Below are 22,403 nucleotides of genomic sequence, written 5' to 3' on the forward strand. Positions count from 1 at the left end.
TAAATTAGCAGTAGTTTGGATCAAGCTCCAAAGGGGGTAAAGTCACGACTGTAGCCAGGCGCACAACTCCTCAAGTTACAATCTGTTCTCTGAGGACCCGCATAGGAGCAGAGTGACACAGTGAGCATTGGTGCATATGATCTTGGAACACGGACCATGCAACTAACACATGAATAGTGGGTGGCCTTTCCAAGACTCATTTATCAAGGAACAAAGAAAGTTGTGGGTACAAGAAGTCTCATGCATACCTTTCCCATCCCATGTAATTTGACTATGAGCCAATCACCTTATTCCACAAATACGACAGCCTAAGTGAGATTTCTCTGAGCTCTCCCTGCTAGGCAGCATAGCTGCATGTGGTGATCTCCCCTTCCGCTGGAAATGCACCTCCAGGTTGCTACCAAGAGATGATCTTTGGTAAGCGATTAATACTGTACATAAACTTGTAGTATGGAAACTCTTGATTTGTGCCTTGGTAACTCAATCACTTTTAAATGATTGTGCAATAGACTAATGGAGTGAAGGCTGCCATAGAGCTTTAAGTCACGCTTTTACATCAACCATATCAAAACCCCTTTTGCTAACACCTTTTCTAGGGCTGCTTCAAGTGAACTAAATCACCCATTTGTGACAGCCATGTGGAGCAAGCTGGCTGGCAAGACATGAGGCCCTGCAAAGGACTCACACTGGAACAGCCTGTTCCTGAGGGACTGCACCCCATGAAGAGAAAGAAGCACATTAGACTACTTCTTGAGGCATTACATCCAATGGAAGAGACACTATGGGAGCATGGCAACGGTAGGAGTTGACTGCAATATTAAACCCTACAAGCTGGGCCAAAGGGACTGGGGTGGAAATTGTCATGGCTATACTTTACACTGTTGTAATCCATGCTTTGGGGTGTATGCTGTAGGTAGTTCAGATGATGTTTAACCTTCTTTTCCACACACTACAGGGGCAGAAAAACTTTTGAAGACTTTTCAGTAGCTCCGTTGTCTGTGTTGGCTCATGCAACAGAAGTGTTTCACTTACGAGGAAGGACAACTTTAATTCACATTTATTTTAAATTTCTTTATTTTGCAAGACAAAGGTATGTATGAGTAACAGGGGTGATATGTGTAAAATCTATAGTACCTTCTCCCTCAGCATAATAAATAAAACTATTTAAACAGTTATCACACCCCCCCCAAAAAAACAAAACAAAACAAACAAGAAAAAAACCCCAAGCTTACTGACATACCAGTTACTCCTGTTTGTCAGTAACATGGCATTATTCATTCTGAAAGTCTTAGCTGGCATTAAACAAAAAAGTAGTTAGAACTTCTGCCAACAGCCAAAGGTCACACACATTTTTTTCTCTTCCAGGGTCTGTTCAGCAATTTCAAAGACTACAAGCTCCCTTAATTTTAGGTTACTTTAAATAAAGCCAATTCATTATTGTCAGCAATACACTCAGTATGCAGTTGAAAAGCAGACCTATCCTTGACAGAAATGAACAGAAACCAGATACCATTGAACACAAGAGATGGAAGGAGAGGCTACTACTGAAGTAAATCCTCCATGCTACAAGAAGAGGTCCTTACATGTGCCAAAATTAGATACACTTTTTTAAAGATCTGACATCTGTTAGACAGATAAACTGATTAACTGTCTAGTAAACAGTTAATTCGAATTGATACATGTTAAGAAACAAGATCTTGCTGTCTAATGTATAAATACACACTTTTAAGAGTAAAGAACTGCAGCAAGCAGGTGGAACAAACCCAAAGCACTCACAGTTGTACGTTGCGCTCCTGTTCAACAATGTTCAAGACTGGCTTAATTTCACATATCACTATGATTCAGCATTTATATAGCTATAGACACGCAAGTTCATAGCACCAACAATGAAATAACAATCAACTTTAAAGAAGCTTCACTATTTACAGAAGTTGTACAGGACTGGGTAAAATTAGATCTCATGTCAGCTCAATTCAGTTTTGGTGTTTATAACAATGTAAAGCCACATGCAAAACACATCTTGTATGTAGCTGATAGGTCACAGAATCACAGAATTGGTTGGGTTGGAAAAGACCTTTAAGGTCATCAAGTCCAACTGTTCCCCAGCACTGCCAAGGTCACCACTGACACTTGTCACTAAGATCCTCCTCTACATGGTTTGTGAAGACTTCCAGGAACTGGGATTCCACCACTGCACTGGGCAGCCTGTTCCAATGCCTGACCACCCTTCTGGGGAAGAAATTGTCCCTAATGTCCCGTCTAAACCTCCCCTGGCACAGCTTGAGGCCATTTCCTCTTGTCCTATTGCTTGCTCCTTGAGAGAAGAGATCAGACACCTCCTGGCTTCATCCTCCTTTCAGGCAGTTGTATAAAATATGGACCACATTGGTGTGTGAAACAGAGATCATATTTCAGGCATAGCTCAATGAAGATAAACAGCAGTACCAGCAGTTTCTTGCTGAACAGTCACCCAGATGTCCTGGGTAAGTGTTGCAGGGCAATAAACGTGAGCAAACCCTTCCAACCCAAAGTACTCCATGACTCTTAATAGTCTCTACAATACTGTCCTCACTGTGCAAGGCACTGCTTGCATTAATAGAGGGACAAAATCGTATGTGGCTGCTGCCAGCACTGTGCACCTACGGGTGGACAGCGCAGGAACCCTGTAGAGGAACTCAAGCCCAGGCCCAGCTCAGATGCTGGCAGGTGATGTGCTCAGAACAGGTCAGGTCATAAAGATCTAAAGGTCATCTGTGCTCATCCCTAGCACAACAGTACACTTTACCCAACTCACCTTTGTATTAAACTTAGCAACAGCATTCACTGAGACTACTTTTTTACCACGTTTTGAACATGAATTTGAATAGGCACCTGCATAGAATCATGGAATGGTCTGGGTTGGAAGGGATCTTAAAGCTTACCTAGTTCCATCCCCCTGCCACGGTGAGGGGCATATTCCACTTGTGCCCCTCCAAGCCCCATCCAACCTGGTCTTGAACACTGCCAGGGATGGATGTCCTGGGTTCAGCTGCAACAATCATTTTTCTCCTCCTTAGTAGCTGGTGCAGTGCTGTGTTTCAGCTTTAGTCTGAGAACAATGCTGATAACACACCAATGTTTTAGCTGTTGCTCAGTAGCACTTACCCTGATCAAGGACTGCTCAGTCTCTCATGCTCTGCCAGTGAGAAGGGGCACATAAAGCCATGAAGAAGCAGAGACAGGACCCCAGATCTGACCTAGCCAAAGAGGTATTCCATACCACAGCACGTCATAGAAACTGGGGGGAGTTACCCAGAAGGCCCAGATCACAGCTCGGGTGAGTATGGGTCGACAGATAGTGAGCAATTTTACTGTGCAACACTTGTGTATACTGCTGTGTTTCCCTTCCCCTTTTAGTTTTATATTCTCTTCCCTTGCTATTTCCCATTATTATTATTGGTGGTAGCAATAATGGTTTTGTGTTATACTGGACTTTTCTTATCTCAACCCATGGGAGTTACATCCTTTTGATTCTCCTGCCCATTCTAACCAAAGGGAAGCATGGAGGATGAAGGGGGTGATTAAGTGAGTGGCTGAGGGGTTCTGAGTTATGGCTCAGCTTAAACCATGACAATGGGGCAGCCACAGCTGCTCTGGGCACCCTGTGGCAGGTTGCTTCCTCACAGAAAGGAATTTTTTCCTAATGTCTAATCTCAATCCCCTCTGTCAGGTTAAAGCCATTCCCCTTGTCCTGTCCCTACAGGCCCTTGTCAAAAGCCCCTCTCCAGCTTTCTTGTAGCCCCTTTAGGCAGTGGGAGCTGCTCTCAGGTCTCCCCTTAAGGAGCCTTCTCTTCCCCAGGCTGAACCAGCCGGGCTCTCTCAGCCTGTCTCCAGAGCAGAGCTGCTCCAGCCCTCACAGCATCTTTGTAGCCTACTCTGGACTCGCTCCAACAGCTCCACATCCATCCTGCGGAGCTGCTCCAGAGCTGGACGCAGGACTGCAGGGAGGGGGGTGTCTCACAAAGCAGAGCAGAGGGGGAGAATCCCCTCCCTCCACCCGCTGCTCACACTCTGGGGATGCAGCCCAGGACACGGGGAGTTTCTGGGCTTCATCTGCACATTGCAGGGCATGGGGAGCTTCTTGTCACCCAACACCTGAAAGTCCTTCTCCACAGGGCTGCTCTGAATCTCTTCTTTGCCCAGCCTGTAACTGGTGCCTGGGATTGCTCCGACCCAGGTGTAGGACCTTGCACTCGGCATGGTTAAACTTCATGAGGTTGGTATCAGCCCACCTCACAAGTGTGTCAAGGTCCCTCTGGATGGCAATCCTTTCCTCCAGCCTATCAACCGAACCACACAGCTTGGTGTCATTAGCAAACGTGCTGAGGGCACACTCAATCCCACTGTTCATGTCAGCAACAAAGATGTTGAATAAGACTGGTCCCAACAAGGATCCTTGAGGGACACCACTCATTACTGGTCTCCAGCTGGACATTGAGCCATTGACCACAACTCTTTGTGTGCGGCCATCCAGCCAGTCCTTTATCCACCGAGTGGTTCATCCATCAAATTGATGTCTCTCCAATTTAGAGACAAGAATGTAATGTGGGGCAGTGTCGAATGCTTTACACAAATCCAGGTAGATGACATCAACTCTTCTACCGCTGTCCATCAGTTCTGTAGCCCCATCATAGAAGGCCATCAAATCGGTCAGGCAGGATTTCCCCTTAGTGAAGCCATGCTGGCTGTCACCAAGCACCTTGTTGTTTTTCATGTGCCTTAGCATGCCTTCCAGGAGAATCTGCTCCAAGATTCTGCCAGGCACGGAGGTGAGACTGACTGGTCTGTAGTTCCCTGAGTCATCCATTTTCCCCTTCTTAATAATGGAACTTATATTTCTCTTTTTCCTGTTGTCAAACAATGCAGAATAAAATATAAATACAGAATAAAAGTAGCAAGACATAAGCACGCACTTCAAGATCTTTTACCAACCTTTCTACTAATTTATGTAACTATTCTACTATTTATTTAACAGTAACATCTTCATCCAAACAGATAAACTACAAATTAACCTTTTAGGGAAAGAGAGAAAAAGAGTATCTTCAAAGACTGACCTTTGCTAGAATAGGACATCATCTCTCAAAACCAGCAACAATTTAAAAAAACAAACCAAACCAAACTAACCAACCAACCAACCAAAAAAAAAAAAAAAAAACCCACACAAAAAACCCACCAAAAACAAACAAATAAAACCAAACCCCAGCAAAACAAAACCAACAGGTCCTTGAGCTCCAGGCTTTCAAAGTCTTTTATTGTACCCAGTTTCCACTTATTTTGCTACTCCAGCAAATTCGCAGAATCACAGAATCAACGAGGCTGGAAAAGACCTATGAAAAGCTTGCTGAGACAAAACAAAGTACATTTGAATACCATACCTGAAACAGTGCAGGGACAGAACCAAGAAAGTTCTACCCTCAACTCTCCCCAAAACAGGCTCAACTGAATCTAGAGAAATGGAAAGCTAAGAAACACAATTTTCCTGTCTGTATATCATTTAGAAAGATCAATGTAAGAAAGCTTACTTTCATAGCAGATACTGGTGTTGATTTAGGCTTTTAGAAAAATACTGAAATCACAAGATTACAAGGTCAAATACTTAAAAAAGCAAGGTGTGAGCAGAATATCTGACTGCAAGCTAAACGTAACTCCTTTTTCCATATATGCTTTAAGACACGGCCTTTTGTCCAGACGAAAGATACAGAAATTAAATCAAAACCCCAGAATAATCCCATAAATGCTAACAAGTGACTCCTGGTTTTATAGTGCAGAACAAACACCAGACAGTGCAGACCCCAGCAGAAAACACACAGCTCAAGGAAACCAATTTGCAGTTTCAGGCAAAAGCCTATCCTTTGTTCCTCATCAATTCTTCAATTCCTTCAAACTTCTCAGAAAATCTCTGAAGGTACACTCTGCAAAGCCACATCTATTGCTGCTCCATTTCTGATGGCATTATTTTCCTAACGATCCAAACAAAATGGCAAATAATACACAACTATAACACTTCAAAGCAGCACCTTCTGTAGAAATGCAGTAAAAGTATAGAAAAGAGCAAATTATTTTATAATAGGCCTTTAGCATTTACTCTGGTAATTGAATAAAATAAATAAATATTGAACAAAATAAATAAATAATCTCATGATACTTAAGTTACAGTCCCTGAAGGGGGATGAATGACAGAGTAATTACAGATTGTTTAATGTGTCTATTTTGCAGGAACATACTTAGGTTGAAATTATTCAGCACACAACAAATTGCCAGTGCACACAGCAACAGTCCAAACCAGTAGCCTTAAATACACCAGTGCAACTATAAGACGTTGGAGCTGTGATAATACAGCTCTACTAATTTGAGGTAAATGATTCTATATGATGAAAAGGCAGCAGATAAAAGCCATGCCAAACCTCTCCCCAAATAAAATTAATTCTGAATATTCACCACCAGTAGATCAAGGACACCACGCTTTAAAGATAGAGGTGTAAGTAAAAGAGATGATTTCCACCTACCTATTCCCCCCCCAACTACCTTTAGAGTATTACATAAATTCAAAGTATGATTACCTATGACTAAAATCAGTCCTTACTACTTCTGAATACCAGGCCATAATGTCTGAGGTTTGACCAACTCATTGAAGATAACTAAAGATTGCTTAATTAGATAATTGTCTAGCATTACAAAAGAACTGTGGAATAAAAGTTTACCTCAGACTTAGCCACAGAGCAGTAATAAAACTATAACATTAGCAGCAGATAATTGTAAATCGAAGGAGAACAGTGGATACAAAGAACCTATTTATATATTCTATTTCAGTATTTTTTGTATTTTAAGGTTGAGTTTTACTGCCTCAATGATACTGCAAAGACTCCCAGAAGCTAAAGTCAGAACCTGCTGATAACCAACACTTGAACTCAGACAAGTTACACAGGTTACTCCGGTTAAAAGCAAGGTTTATGCTGTAGCATTGTGCATCCTTTCTCAACTCACTCACAAGTTTGTTTTAAATTGGCCAAACTGGAAGTAGCTTCAAAATTCTCCAGTTTGGCCAATGATGAGAAGAGTCAGATTCAGTCCCTTTTTCCCAGAAGACCTGGAACTCCGGCACAGGCTTTTGGGGGAAAGAAAAATGAAGGCACTGAGCAGATAAGAGAGCAATCCAAATGAGAAAGGTTTAGTAGGCAAGGGCAGATGCAAACTCAGAGAAAGCCAGGGCATGCTATTCTGCTGTTCACAGCTATAGGCCTGCCTTGAAAGTTTTGGACATATGCTAACAGAAAATGAGAGGCATTCACAAAATGGTGACATGAAAGCTGGTGATCAGTTCAGAGCTGGGTTGTTTTTTTTTCCTCACAAAGACTATCTGCACAGAAACCAGTCATCAAATACCCCCACACACACACATCCCATCCCCTCCGCCCCCCCCCCCCCCCCCCCCCCCGTCATTGCTTCAATTACAGCTAGCTTTAACAGAATCTCAAGGACAGCGCCACAGTTTGACAAGAATCAGAAAGGCAGCATTCCTTTAACTGGACATGCACTATTTTGTTTCTGACGTCTATAGAGAGGCATGCAGCTTGGCAGGGAACACTCGACATCCTTCAAACTTCATTTAGTGTACAGTGCTTTCCCGCCCTTATCTTTTAAAATTAAATTTGCAATTTCCACAGTTACAAACATACCATAAATTAGTTGGGTTTACTTGAACCACCTTCCGGCAATACAGGCTTGAAATCAAGGTTCTAAAGAACACCACGTAATAAGGTGAAGATCGAGCTCCAACTCAAAGATGGAAGCCAGCTGACCAAATAACAAACAAACGGACAAACACAGTAATCCCTTATTAAACAATATAGTTAGCATGGCCTTTTCCAGCTGGAATCTGTTAAAAATAAGGGCGTAACTCATACAGCATAATCTCTGCACCAGCAGGAAAAGAGATTTGTCTTTTCCCCAGGTTCAAAGAGAATCCTATGCTTATGTTCCCTCTTTTTATTTAATGAGTGGCTCTTCTGCAATACAGGACTTTAGCACTGGGAAAGGACAATATTGATACCTTTGACATTAAGAACACTTTTAGCAGGGTTTTTAACTGAACCAGTAAAATCTTACTGTCACAAAAATAGAGATGACAAACCTGGATTTTAGACTGCCTTTCAGATCACCTTCTCAGCAAAATTTTTTTGTAGTGCTAGTGACATCTGTCTTTGTATCAAGATACAACCTGGTACAGCGATCCATGAAACTGCCAGTGAATGGTGGCAGCATGCCTGCTCAGGAGGGCTGTGCTCACAGTGCCCCTCGCACAGATTCCCTGTCTTCAGTGTAGGGGATTCACCAATGACACCGCAAACTTAAATTTGGATGTTTTAATCTAAGGAAAGGAAAGCTGGAGTGGGAATTGCTGGGTGATAATAAAATACAAATATGCCCCAGCAATTTGAGAGAAGTTAGAAAGAGGAACACAGGAAATTTCACTATTGAAAACTCCATGCTCTGAAGTGCACTTTAAGTAAACTAAACTAAATTGTATCCAATGATCAGGCAATCACCAGTTTAGTTTTAACTGTGGAAACTGCAATCTGTTTGTGCACTTCAAATACAAATATTGATTTCAGATACATGTAGTCTTCTGAATATTAGGCTTGAGAATTCAATGCTTATTTTCTCTACCCAAAGCAGATTTACTGTAACAGCTACTCCTGCCAGCCCAGTAAGCACTCCCAGTTTCCTTTGGCAATGCAGATTTACATTCACCTTTGTATGGCTAGGTAAAGCTTTATTTAAATTCACAATGTTTGTGAGGAATACAGAATTATCAAAGAGCACTGCTTATCTGCAGTTAATAAAACTGCCATTTATAGCTAAAGCTTTCAAAGGAGAAATGGTGTTCTGTATCACAAGCAAAGACCCCACATCTGTCATTGTCTTACAAAAAATAATCTAACACATGTAACATTTTCTTCAAGGTGGGGAGGCACACTGTGTAAAGTGATATCAGTTCCAAAACCTTCCCCCTCCACAGTGCAACAGAAGTGATGGCTTTAACAAAAACACTGATTTATTCTTCTGCTGATGACAGCTACACAAATGAAAAAAGCTCCTGCTAGAAAATTAATTGCCTTAAAGTCTGCACACCTTATTTATTCCTTAAGGAAGTCTGCACAAACAATAAATGAAATTAATGCTTACTCATGGAGAAACACAACCATCCTTACAATTCAATCCCACAGTGCCACATGTGTAGATCCATCAAGCACATCTAGAATTTAGCTCCCAATTCAGGTCTTTATGCACTGCTTGCCCCCTCCACGTGAGCTACCTGAAACAACAGGAGTGATAAAGGGTTTTCTGTAACTGCACAGCAGCATGCACACAAGATCCACAAGCACCACAAGCCGAACTGTGGCAGGCAGCCAGGAGCCTGAGCTGCACAGCTGAGCTGTATTTGCATGGGATTTCAATCACAGATAAAGGCTTTATTTACTAGTGCTGTAACTGTACAGACTACATCAACAGAATCTCAGTGTGCCACACAGCTATAGTTTCCTACAGACAAGCTGCTGAAGTGCATAACAAATGACCTGGACCAAGTGCAAAGATGCAAGTTTGAAGCAGCAGGCAGCACGGTCACTATTATGCCTGGAACCAGACGCCTCAGAGAGGCCAAAGACTTTATTCTTTACTCAGACTCCATACTCCTTTTAAAGGCAGTTACATAGGTAGATAGCTGCAAACTGAGCTTAACTTCTACAGAAGCAAAGGAGGTGGGCAGGGCAGAGGAAGATCCTTCAGGCAGAAGGGTGGCACTGTAGAAGAGTACATACTCTTTAGCTGCATGTACTCCTCACGCATTTTTAATATAACTGTTAGATGGAAGGTGATCTTCATTCCCTTGCCACATGGAAGAACTTTCCAGAAACTTACAGCTAGCAACTGAGTCATCTCAAATTTGTTTTCAAGCTATATTAATGGATTCTAATAAGTACGAAGAAATTGCCATTGAGGTTTTGAAGGGGAAGTCAGAAACACAGGATGCTGCAAGCATTCTCTAGTAAGAACAGGTAGAATTAGTTCTAATATTGTTTCTTTTTTTCACCACACATCTGAATTTTCCCAAGCACCCCTTTCTTGTAACGGGCAATTCTATTTAATCTCTAATTACTTATCTGTACTGTCACCAGTCTTTCGTATCAGATGACAAAACATCTGCATCATTTATCAGTTTTGCTGGTGTGCTTTGGCTAAAGAGAATCACATCACATTCTGCATTAAGCTGCTAAGAAAAATGTTTTTCTGTATTCTTATTTAGCAGTCAGAGAGGCCAGATGTAATTTGATGATCACTGTGCTTCTTTGGGGGAAGAAAAATAAAAAAAAAAACCAGAAACTACAAAACATACAAAAAAAATCACCAAACCAAAAAAACCCCCACAGCTGTGCTAATACAATCTATATTTAGCACTGCACAAATAAAAGAATAAAAGCCATTACTGCTCTCTCCCACCATGCTACTGGCAGTACCAAACAGAATGCCTGACAGCTTTCCAGGGGCCTTCAGCAGCTACCACTACTGCTGACGTGCTGCAGACAACAGATTTACACTGAAGCGCATTTGTGCTTTCTCACCATCCGTTTTCAGAAAGTTAAGCAAGAAGACAAGAACTACAACTGCCTTTCCAAGATATTGCTCTGAAAATGTATCTGTGTATCTTGAAGCTTGCTTTCCTCTTACGCATTTGTTGGTATTAAAGACAGGAAACAAAGTAGTTCTAAAACCACATTAACATAGTAGGAAACAAGGTATTCAGTTGCAGCCTTAAATGGAGTTTTAAATCAGTCATAATGTTGTAGAAACTAGGAAAGAGTACAAATAAACGCCCATAAAACAAATTGGCAAATTAAAATCTGAAAACTTTTGAAAAAATAAATTCATAAAGCAAATCTGCCAGTTATTCATAAAAGTTGACCTATTTACACAAGTGCCAAGACCCCTTTTAAAATTATAATCAAAAAAGGTTGGTTTATGCTCAAAATAATCTTACAATTTTGAAAATGTCTGTTCTGGTACTTCACTGATAGCTATAACTATTCTCATTAAAAGTCTGAAATCTCAGGGTTCTTTTTCCTTACCCAGTTCTACCTCACCCATAAGAAATTAAATGTTTGTCTGTGTACGGTGCCTCTCTTCATCCTTATAACAGCTAGCTAAATTCACTTAAGATGTTTTTTGCTCTTTGTTTTGAAGTAGCAGTTTATTCAAACTCAGGCAACTTCCTTCCCCATTCCCCACAGAGCTCTCGGCCTACCCTGACAGGACAGGAGAGAGGGAAGGTACAGTCAGGCAGTAGTAAATGTAAGCATCTTTGTTTTGAGTGAAAAAGGAGAACATAGATCACATCTACATAAAGTGGTCTGTCAGCAGACCCAAGCCCAAATTAAAGAAAAAAAAATAATTAAAAAAACTAAACATGCAGCATTTTTAATTTTAAAGAAGTCACTTAGTCTTTATACTACAGAGGATTTTCCCAGTTAAATGTCACCATTTTAAGTTCAGCTGATTCTGAAAACTGTAGCACACTCTAAGAAAGAATAGTACTAATAGTAAAAACCAGTTCAATTTCCACAGCTTGTGATGGTCATGAACATGGTCTGAGTTGAGAAACATCAAGCTGCCTGAGCAAACACATCCAGCCCAGACAGCAGACTACCCTTGTCAGCTGAAATCCCTAAAACCAGCTGCATTTCAAATGGGGAAACTGCAGCGCAACTCCTCAAACCCTCCCTGCAGCAGATATGTTGTGTCGGCTTTGATCAGCAAGGAAATGGTTACTTCTGAAGTTGAAACCATTGTACTTCAGAGTTAATTCAGTACTGAATTGAAATGAAAAGCATGAACACTTCACTGTCGTCTTTGATCTTTTGTTTCAGGCTGTCAGCTCTAACAGACATGACTAAATTGTTTCTACTTAACACCAGTTTTTAAGGATGTTCAGGAAAGCACAATAGGGACAGAAAGGTTTTATATCACATAATAATACAAAACTTGAGGTTTGACTACATCAGAGATTAAGAAAAAATGACAAAGAGTAAGTTTAAAGGCAACTAAGACAGTTCCCTACAGAGGTCAGAAAGAGGGAAATATTAATATGTATCTTCCTCAGTCTAAACCCGATCTGAAAGTATCTCAAAAACCCAAAAATGTTCTCATCTGCAGATAAATTCTAAACTTTAAAACATATTACCTGAAAAACAAATTTATTTTTTTAAGAAAAATGTACAAAAAGTGGTCAATAATATTGCCTAAAATTGTAAAAATTCTCATATCTATTGTATTAAAAACACTTATCAGATGCAACAGTGAACATTAAATGTTCCAAGAAAGAAAACCAAACAACTAAAACTTTGTGATCAATGACCACACTAATACTGGTCACTCAGTAAATACTAGAACTCTAAAATTTCTGTCTTACTCAACAGTTTAGATTTGTTTCCCAATTATTTTTAGCATCTTCAGACAGGAGACAGATATTTTGCTAAGCAACAAAGTTAAAATTACCTCATCATGATCACACACACAGAAAAAAAAAATCGCCTGAGTACACCCTTTTTTCAATCAGGCCACATGCAGACAGTCCTCATGTTCAGCACCAAGTAACATCGACTCCCACTCAAGTACACTCCAGCTATGAGCTCCATCTGTGCTTTAATTACTACAGCAAACCCATCCATTATACCTCAAATGGTTTCACTATTCTGTAACATTGAAAGATAAAGTCTTAACTGCAGGTTACTCATGAGCAGCCATTGTGCACTGTCGGCAGAGAAGGTTGCAATATCAAATACAGATAAAGCTTAATAGCTTATTGAAAGAAAAATATTTTCCTGTTAAAGTGTATGTTGAAAGTACAAAAATAAATTCTCATCCATTCATAAAATACAAATGCAAGTTTTAGGCTTATAGTTCGCACTCAAGTACAGAATATAGTATTATGCTTGGGTATTTGTTTTCCCATTTTTGCAGCATTCTTCTCTAAATCCGGCATAAGGCTCCCCTCTCCCAGGATACATAATTTTCTATTTGATGCAAACATACATGAAATCAGATAGTCTTCTTCCCAAGATTTCCTAAAATCACAAGTTAGGGACTAAGTGCCTTTCTTGCTTTATGTCTGTTATAGAGCTGATGGCATGCTTAGCTGTTTGGGTTCCCCAGTTTTTCTTTGAGGATGGCAGATGACACCTTCAGACAAAAGAAAGAACTAAATCAGCTTTCTACCTCCTCTGTGAGCCCAGTGCTCCTTAAGAAAACAGCCAGTTTAGAAGAGGCAACAGCTACTTTTATTAGAAGGTTTGCAAATCTGCAATTTTTTTTGTGCTCAGCCAAGCTGATGAATTGTTTCATGATTATTTTGTAAATTCACCTGCATGGGGGGGAATGGGGAAGCATAAAAAAAAGCCACTAACAAAAAAAACCACACCAAAACAAAAAACCAAGCACCCACTCTGCTACGCTCATTCCTTAAACATCCAAAAGGTCTATAGCAGGCATAACTGTGAGGAGAGATGCCACTCTGTTTCCCCACCCTGAGGCATCCCTGCTTCCACGTAAGGTCCTTCCAAGTACTATATTGGTAAATGGAGTACTTCACAACTCTTGAGATCCACTTTAGGGTACTCCAAAGGAACCTTAAAGAAACTCTGTACTGTCATGTTCCTTCTGATTGACTATAAAGCGTACTTTAAACACCAAGTCACTGCAAAGCTGAAGCCCTATGGTACTACTTTTCTTAAGAACCTGCTCCTTTCCTGCCTTTCAAATCATGCATCACTTCCTATTTCTGAAATAAAGCAGTATAGAATAAGCTACAACCCTCTTTTCACGGGTGTATTCACTGAGAGAGCAAAACCCTCAAAGCCTTCAAGTTACATTTTGGGGTTTTTTTTTTAATTATACAAGAAAAACCCCAAAATCTGAAAGTACTACAGTGACTGTAACAGTACTATTTCACTCTAGCAATCCAATCCTTCTTCACTAGCCCACCAGCACTATTTCTCTGCTTCTCTGAAGCATTTAAGGAACAAGAATGACAGACCCACTGTTCTCCTCATGCACTGAAGCTTCTTTCAGGTTTGTTGCAAGGATAGTAACAGATGGCAAGAGACTCTTTACATACCATGAAGGAGAAAAAAAATCCAACAAAACAAAAGTATCATCAGCGTAATTCTAACACTAAACTCTGTAAGTTACTGGAATTGCTCAGTAAGTAACAGACATCAGACACAAAAATCTTGAAGAGAGGTGAAGACTCTTGTTCCTGTAGAAATTCAGACTGTCTGGTTCAGTTCTGGACATACAGCTCCCTTCTGACTTCCACACTTTTTCTATTGTAAAAAACCTACAAATATTTACATTCAGAAAACTGAAAATCAGATTCATTCCCAGCATAAACTATGCAGCTTTTACTGCAGTCAGATAATTTATTCTCAGCCAAGATTCTTGCAGCACCTCCAAATGAAGTCCTTTTACCTTTATATTAATTCTAGTGCATTGAAAATAATCCTGGCTTTAAAAAAAAAAAAAAAAAAAAAGACAAAATCCTCCCTGAGGTAACACAAGATGGAACTGCAGGAACAGCGGTATTTAACTGAATCATAAAATAATGCTTCTGATAGATGCACAGCACTGCTTCTATTCTGAGGTTAAGTGGTCAACAGACTTGAGAGCAAAAAGGTAAAATAATTGTGTAGCTTCACAATTCTGACTGTTATTCAGAAAAAAAGCTCAAAACAAAAACAACCAAAAACCTCACAAAACCGACAATACTGCTACTGAGGGGGTATGGAAGAGGGGGCTTGAAAACGAAAGCACAAACAAAAAAATATACAAGACCAAAATGAAATCCTCAGGGGAAAAAAAAAATAAAATCAGTGAAGTTTTACTTCCCCCTCATGCAGAACAAGCTATATACTATGAAGAAATTCCTTTCATTTTAAAAAGAAATCTCCCAAATTACGTGTTATAGAGAAACACATCAGACACAGGACAACCAGTTCAGGATAACACAAGCACCACAAAATACTGTTTATATTAGAACACAGACTAAGTGTTTTTCTTAGTACACTATTATTTTTGTTGTATATTTGCCTTTATGGTTTTTACCTCCTAAAAAACCATCACCTGAGCCTCCTGTCACTGCAAAATAATCATATTTATGCGAAATCACAATATTTGCAAGACCAGAAAGCAGTATTTTCAGAACAGGAGTGTATCATTTTGGAAATCAATGCACTAGTAGAATGAAAACAGGTTATCACTCAATGTGCAATGGAAGTATTGACAAAACCCTCAGAAGTTCAGGAATCCATTCAGGAGAATACCAGTTCTAGCTACAACCTCTGCCTGTTCACAGTATCACAGTATCACAGTATGTTAGAGATTGGAAGGGACCTCAAAAGATCATCTAGTCCAATCCCCCTGCCGGAGCAGGAACACCTAGATAAGGTTACACAGGAACGTGTCCAGGCGGGTTTTGAATGTCTCCAAAGAAGGAGATTCCACAACCTCCCTGGGCAGCCTGTTCCAGTGTTCCGTCACCCTCACTGAGAAGAAGTTTCTTCTCAGGTTTAAGTGGAACCTCTTGTGCTCCAATTTGTACCCATTACCCCTTGTCCTTTCATTGTTTGCCACTGAGAAGAGCCTGGCTCCATCCTCGTGACACTCCCCCTTTATATATTTATATACACTAATAAGGTCACCCCTTAATCTCCTCTTCTCCAAACTATAGAGACCCAGCTCCCTCAGTCTTTCCTCATAAGGGAGATGCTCCACTCCCTTAATCATCTTAGTTGCCCTGCGCTGGACTCTCTCCAGCAGGTCCCTGTCCTTTTTAAACTGAGGGGCCCAGAACTGGACACAATATTCCAGATGAGGTCTCACCAGGGCAGAGTAGAGGGGAAGGAGAACCTCTCTCGACCTACTAACCACCCCCCTTCTAATACAACCCAGGATGCCATTGGCCTTCTTGGCCACAAGGGCACAGTGTCGGCTCATGGTCACCCTGTCGTCCACCAGGACCCCCAGGTCCCTCTCCCCTACATTGCTCTCTAACAGGTCGTTCCCCAGCCTATACTGGAACCTGGGGTTGTTCCTGCCCAGATGCAGGACTCTACACTTTCCCTTGTTATATTTCATCAAGTTATTCCCCGCAAAACTCTCCAGCCTGTCCAGGTCCCTCTGGATGGCAGCACAGCCTTCTGGCGTGTCAGCCACCCCTCCCAGCTTAGTGTCATCAGCAAACTTGCTGATAGTACACTCAATTCCCTCATCTAAATCGATGATGAATATGTTGTTTACTATTTTGTTATGCACATTTAGACAAACACGTGCACATGGTTCTAAACAAAGGAAAGGCACTTGAAAGACAGTTAAAAGAATGTTATGCAGTTACATCTCAGGGGCACAGTGGAAGGAAGATTTTTGGAATAATGAAAAAAACAAGTGTGGCATATGGATTTTTCTACATTTGTAGCCTTCCTGATTAAGAGATCCAATCTTGCAGAATTATATGACTGCTTATCTCTAAGTACTTCCATTTATTTTGACAGCACTAAAAATATTACATACATCCTGTCCACAATTTGTGGACAAATTGTGTGCAAGACTGGGGCACAATTTTTCTTCTACTGACTAAAATGCAAGCTACACGGCCTTCATCTCCCCATTCCACATGCAGATGTACAAATAATATTGTAAGAGACAGGAGGCAATTGAGTAAACATCACTGACTGATGCCAAAAGATTATGCATTTCTTCCATTATAATTAACTTGGGTGCAAAAAAGGCAGCTCAATACTTTAAAGAGGTAAACACTGAAAACAGCTTAAAACTTTGTCTTGTGGAAAATCTGGCCAGACCAAGCAGACCAAGAAAGACAAGGCAGCCACAGCTCCATGTCCCCAAGTCCAATTACAGTGAAGTTAAGCTGTATCCCCACTAGGCACATGTGCACAAAGCACACTTGTATACCACACACAACTATACACATGGCCAGCCCCACACATCAGTCAGCTACAGTGTCAGCAGCCTCATCCCCCTCCCCTCTGGCTGAAAAGGATGGAGGCCCAGTGATGAGAAGATTCACTGCATGCAGTGTGGGTCCTTCCAGCAGCTGAGCTCAGACACTTGGTCTGCCAGTAGCTGGTGCCTGGGTCCCAGTCATGTCCTTAGAGACACACACATCCAGCTCCCAGGCCACTTCACCTACTTAGTAGCTAGTCTGGCTTTACCTTCATTAGCCATCATGCCCTGACTTGCACGCTTTCTCCAGTTGTTGGTGCCAGAGACACAAAAGCCCCTGTGACCCAAGGTCCCATTCTAGTTACTAGCACTTAAACTCACTCTGGTCTCCCCAGTCACTGCACCATTGACACGTGGCTTCTACAACCTGCCGTGTGACCCCAGCACCTGCACTCAGACCCTCTGCACACAGAGACCTCACCAGTGAATGAGAAAGGAATTTAATAAGCAGACAACACATACTCCACTGACCAGACACAGGGCATGGCCAGACATGTGTACTAGCCAGCATATTACCTGCACATGACTGGCTCTGTTTTAAGCCATCATCTCTATTTTCTCACCCATGTCCATGCTCGAATCACCTCACATCATCCCTTCCCCTGCCTTTGGTTCCTACCCTACACATCCTGTAAGTAGCCTTGTGCAAACCCAAAATGCTGCATTCCATAATGTGTCTCCTACCCCTGGGGCAGCAACTTTTCTCAGTCCAAAAGGTGCTCCCATGTCAGATTCATCTTGATGGGTTTCACAGCTGGACAGTGGGGCTGAAATTCCAAGGTCAAAAACTTCTGAGACTTCTATCCAACTATTAACTTCCCTAAATTTTAGGGAGAACATTCAGAAACTGTCCATTTAAGTCAACTGAATGAAGTAAAATCCCGTGTCAACCAGCTTTTCTACTTTACAGTTTGTATTGAGATTCTAAAAGCCATAAACCCCCACCACAATTTTAGGTTATGGTTGCACCTTATGGCTAAGATAGTAGCACTGGGTATGCTTACAGCTCATGCTCCCCAGGACAGTGGTCTTGTCTTCTCTACAGTGACAATCTTTGTGAGTCCATAGCTTCAAGTGCAGCAGGTTCATCTTGCTAATTGGGTGGAAAAGCCATTTGCTTTGTAACGGATTAGGTTTCTGTTGTATCAGCCAGCTCAACAAATTCACACTATGACTGCTACAGAGAAAAAATAGCACTGATAGAATGAGCCCAAGGAAAGCAAGTGCAAGACTATTCTCTTCAGCAGTAGCCAGACACTGAATTAACACCATCAAAATATATTATCATCAGCTTACATAATCCTGTACTCTTGTCATGTAATACAAACAGAAAGGGTTCCCAATTCACCCTGTTCTAGCCTGTTTTTTTCCTTTAATAACTTCTCTTTCAGTCCCTTAAGTTAATCATCTCCAGCTCTTCATTTTCAATATCTTTTGAAAATCCCTCGAATTCTGTAAAGTCCTTCTGTATGGCCAGTACTACAGATTTGGGGAGAAAAAAAAAAAAGTGTGTTTCTTTTTTTAAAGTGTGTTTCTTTTTTTAAAGCAGTCTTTATCCTCTCCTTCAGAGTCCTATAATCCTGCTTGATTTCTGCTCAGAATGGAGAAAACATGCCAATGATTAATGACACCACAGCAACAGAGGATCTCAAGTACCTCTGTAAGTATTACAGTACAAATAGAGTACACTCAAACACACACCCCTATAAATGACCTGACAATTATAGTGGAAGAACAGATGGAAGTCTTGTTTCTGTAATAAATTGTGTCAATGTGAAATCTGAACAGAGAGTCAAAAGCCCTGACAGGGAAAAAAACTCCAACTATAAATGCAGACCAAAATAGAAGCCTCAAACTGCAAACTACTGCTATGTCATTAGACAGAAAGAGTCATTAAAGAAACATCTGTGCCTTGGACAATCACTTTTCCATTGCTATATGTGTTGATTACTGGATGGTTGCATACCATGTACCAAAGCAAAAAAAAAAAAAAAAAAAAAAAAGCCCAACAACAACAAAAAAAATTCTTACAACTGCTCCTGAAAACCAATTCTAGTTTTCACATGGTGAAGAATTTTGTTCCCTTCTCTTATAGCAGGATACAAAGCAGGAAAACCTTGTGAGAAGTAAAACTGAGAGATATTTTAAAAAAATCAAAACCAAAAATAAAATATAAAAATAAAACCTGGCTTCCTCCTATGCAGAAACTGCTGGATGTCTGCCACTAGCTGAACAGAATTTACTTTTTTCTTGCTTTTATAATGTTTCTTGAAGAACAGCTCAGAATGTAATTATGCAGAATTAAAATTAGCTACAACTGAAACTCAGTTTCTACCTATGAACGTTGATCATCACCACACTGTCAATGTGATCTTTGGTTTTAACATGAGCCTTTGTTGTAGCAATTCTTCAATAAATTCTTTTTAATGGCCAAAATGATTGTTTGTACATTGTTTGGACCCCCAAAACAAGACTGTCAAAGTAGTTTAAAAGCTAATTTAAGAAGTGACAATCAATACCAAATTGTCATTTTAACAACTTCAAGCTGATGTGTAGTATGCTGCTTTTAATTACAACCATAGTTGAAATCAAATGCGCATGTTTGAGAGAAAATATAATCATAAAAAAGAGATAATTAACACAATGGTGTATTTCAGGACAAGCACAATCCTAGAGATTACAAAACTGTCACTGTTGCTAGCTTATTAAAAAACATTAATACTTCAAACTAATAACTGGATTTCAGGGGTTAAATGTGATACAGCAATAATTAATATCTGATTCAATAGAGTAGAATTATAAATTCTATTTAAATCTAAGTAAGATATTTTGAATTAATAACTCATTTTAACAGCTTTCAAAAATGTTATACTCAACTTCAACTAGTGGCTGGTACAGAGCTGGTATTCACTGTTAGTACCCATACAGGCAAAGATAGAAGTATTTATGCTTGTATGTAAAGCTTTCATTTACTTTTCTTGAATAAGCACACTTACTGTGTTTATTCAAGAAAGATGAATAGGTTGCGCTTTCTATGATTAAGTTTTACATTCAAAGTGACAGTTACAGTGACATATTTTGTTTTGAAACTTTCCTCTTTTCGAAGCATTTGATTTGTTCTGCATATGTAACAACTTAACTTGCAAATCACTTCTGTAAGCATAGGTTCACTTTGGCCTAAGCCAAAATGGAAACAGAAATTTGGTTAATGAAAACAACTTACAAACACATGAAAATCGTACACCTCTATACACTGGTGCAAGCTCCACTTGCATGTAATCCAGATATGCTCTTTTTTTTTTCCCCTCTCCAAAAGCTTCACTTGTCTTCTAAAACAGTTTCTGGCTGAAATACTATTTGTATTCCTTATATTTAGGATCATAATCTAGTTTGCATTTAAGCTCGCTATTAACCTTCTCAACTTCATGAACAGCTAGCTACATGAGACAACAAACATACATATACAACTTGAAATATCTTTCTTTATTCACGTAATACAGAACTAAGAAAATGAATTTTGAAAGAAAAATTACAAAATCCTCAGACTTGGGTCTTTTGTCAGAGCTTTTAGGAGGAGAAATTAAGAGAGGATTCCTCAGTCTTAATTTGTTCTGGGCAATTACATAAAACTTCTGACACTGAACCAAAGGAGTTTCAAAGCTCCAACTACAGAACCCTCCAGGTTGCTTGTGTTGTTGTTTTTTCCCCCCAGATCTTGGAAAGCAACTTTAAAATAATTAAAATTATAAGCAGTTAAAAATAGTTAATATAGTTAAATATTTTACTCCTGAACATTTTATGCATCTGGTCCTTACTTGCTAGGTAACCTTCCGGATTAAAACAGAAAAGATGCACAACACCTAAAGCCATAAAACAGGGGAGTACACTGAGACCAATACAAGATTGCATTTAGTACATAAACAGACTTTTTGTTTGTTTGTTTGTTTCATATAAAATCGAATGTGAAAGTTAATGGGCATCAGCACTGGAAGAGGAGTATCTTGTTGAGTTTACCTAAAATGCTCATCTTCTCTATCTCAACATCCAAACCAATAGCTAGGCAGTCAAGCAGAGAAAAATACAATACATACATTTTTTGTACGATAAAGTAAAAAATTCTCAGTCTACATTAACTTAAAAATATCCAGATAAGCCATAATATTGTCACTAACTGTTATTTTCATTATTCTAATGCACCAAGTCTGATGTGATTAGTAGCATTTCCACACCTCATGTGTAGCATTAGACTGCTTAAGAGTCTTACACGTCAGTGAATAGTAAGCAATTTGCTGATGAAACATCAATAGAAGAGTCCATTTGCAAAAAAGATTCAATAAACTCTAAACAAACCAATGGCCATTATGTTCAGAAAACATAAAACCAAACAGGTAAAGGGTATACTTACGTCTAGCATATAGTTAACAGGGGTGAAGAGGAAGGAGAGGTAGACTGATGAGCTGGTACAAAACAATGTCTTAAAGTAGAATTTCCTGCAGCACCAAAGGCCCCTTTACATATTTGTTTCCAGTTACACTCAGTTCTTACACTATTCCTGACCCCTATCCCAAAACTGTTTTAACCTTTGGTATTAAATACATGGATCGCTTTGTAAGAAAAACCCTGCAGAGTTTTCAGGGTGGAGAAATCAAAATAAAATAAACCGAAAATGAAGCTACAAGGCATTAAAAGACAACTTAAAAAAGGACACCTATCATAGTTCTGCAGCTTAGCTCTGCAGGGCTGGTGTCACTGGTTTAGGGTATTCTTCTGTTGGGTTGGATGTTTTCTGTAACAGACAGAATCAGGCACTTTATATACTGGGCATGGCCATAATCAATGCAGAAAATAGACTGAAAGAAGGAAAAAAAAAAAAATCCAACTGTGAATCCAGTTAACAGCTCAGTATTTCAGGCTTACAAATAAACTTTAGATTCCAAGGCCAAAATGTGCAGCAGTCCTCCAAGTGTCTCATAATACCAGTTCCTTCACTGTTTTATGACGTTGCTATGTTTTTCCACTGCTTACAGTAAATAAGTGTCGTGGTTTCACCCCACCCAGACAGCTTGTTACCCACTCCCCCCCCTTTCTTGCCCTCCCCCTACTCTCGGAGGGACGGAGAGGAGAATCAGAAAGAATGCAACTCCCACGGGTTGAGATCAGAACAGTTTAGTAACTAAGGTATAACACAAATCACTACTGCTGCCACCAATAATAGTAATGATAAAGAAAATAACAAGGGAAGAGAATACAACACCTCATCACCAGGCGACCGATAACTTGCTCCCCCCAGC

At 40.1% G+C, this 22,403-nt stretch overlaps 1 protein-coding gene across 4 annotated transcripts in view; it reads right to left on the minus strand.

Annotated features, from left to right (window-relative positions):
• LOC133223990 (peptidyl-glycine alpha-amidating monooxygenase-like) overlaps positions 1–22,403 on the minus strand; it is a 113,670-nt gene that overhangs the window by 68,369 nt on the left and 22,898 nt on the right. For all 4 annotated transcript variants that reach the window (XM_061375209.1, XM_061375201.1, XM_061375218.1 and 1 more), the window contains exon 2: positions 9,252–9,355. The gene's annotated coding sequence lies outside the window, so the exon portion shown is untranslated. The remainder of the gene's footprint in view (positions 1–9,251; positions 9,356–22,403) is intronic.

Source organism: Neopsephotus bourkii, unplaced genomic scaffold (assembly GCF_033783945.1).
Source record: "Neopsephotus bourkii isolate Nb327-2 ecotype Australia unplaced genomic scaffold, CSIRO-AGI_Nbou_v1 NB_187, whole genome shotgun sequence".
In the NCBI taxonomy this organism is placed as follows: domain Eukaryota; kingdom Metazoa; phylum Chordata; class Aves; order Psittaciformes; family Psittacidae; genus Neopsephotus; species Neopsephotus bourkii.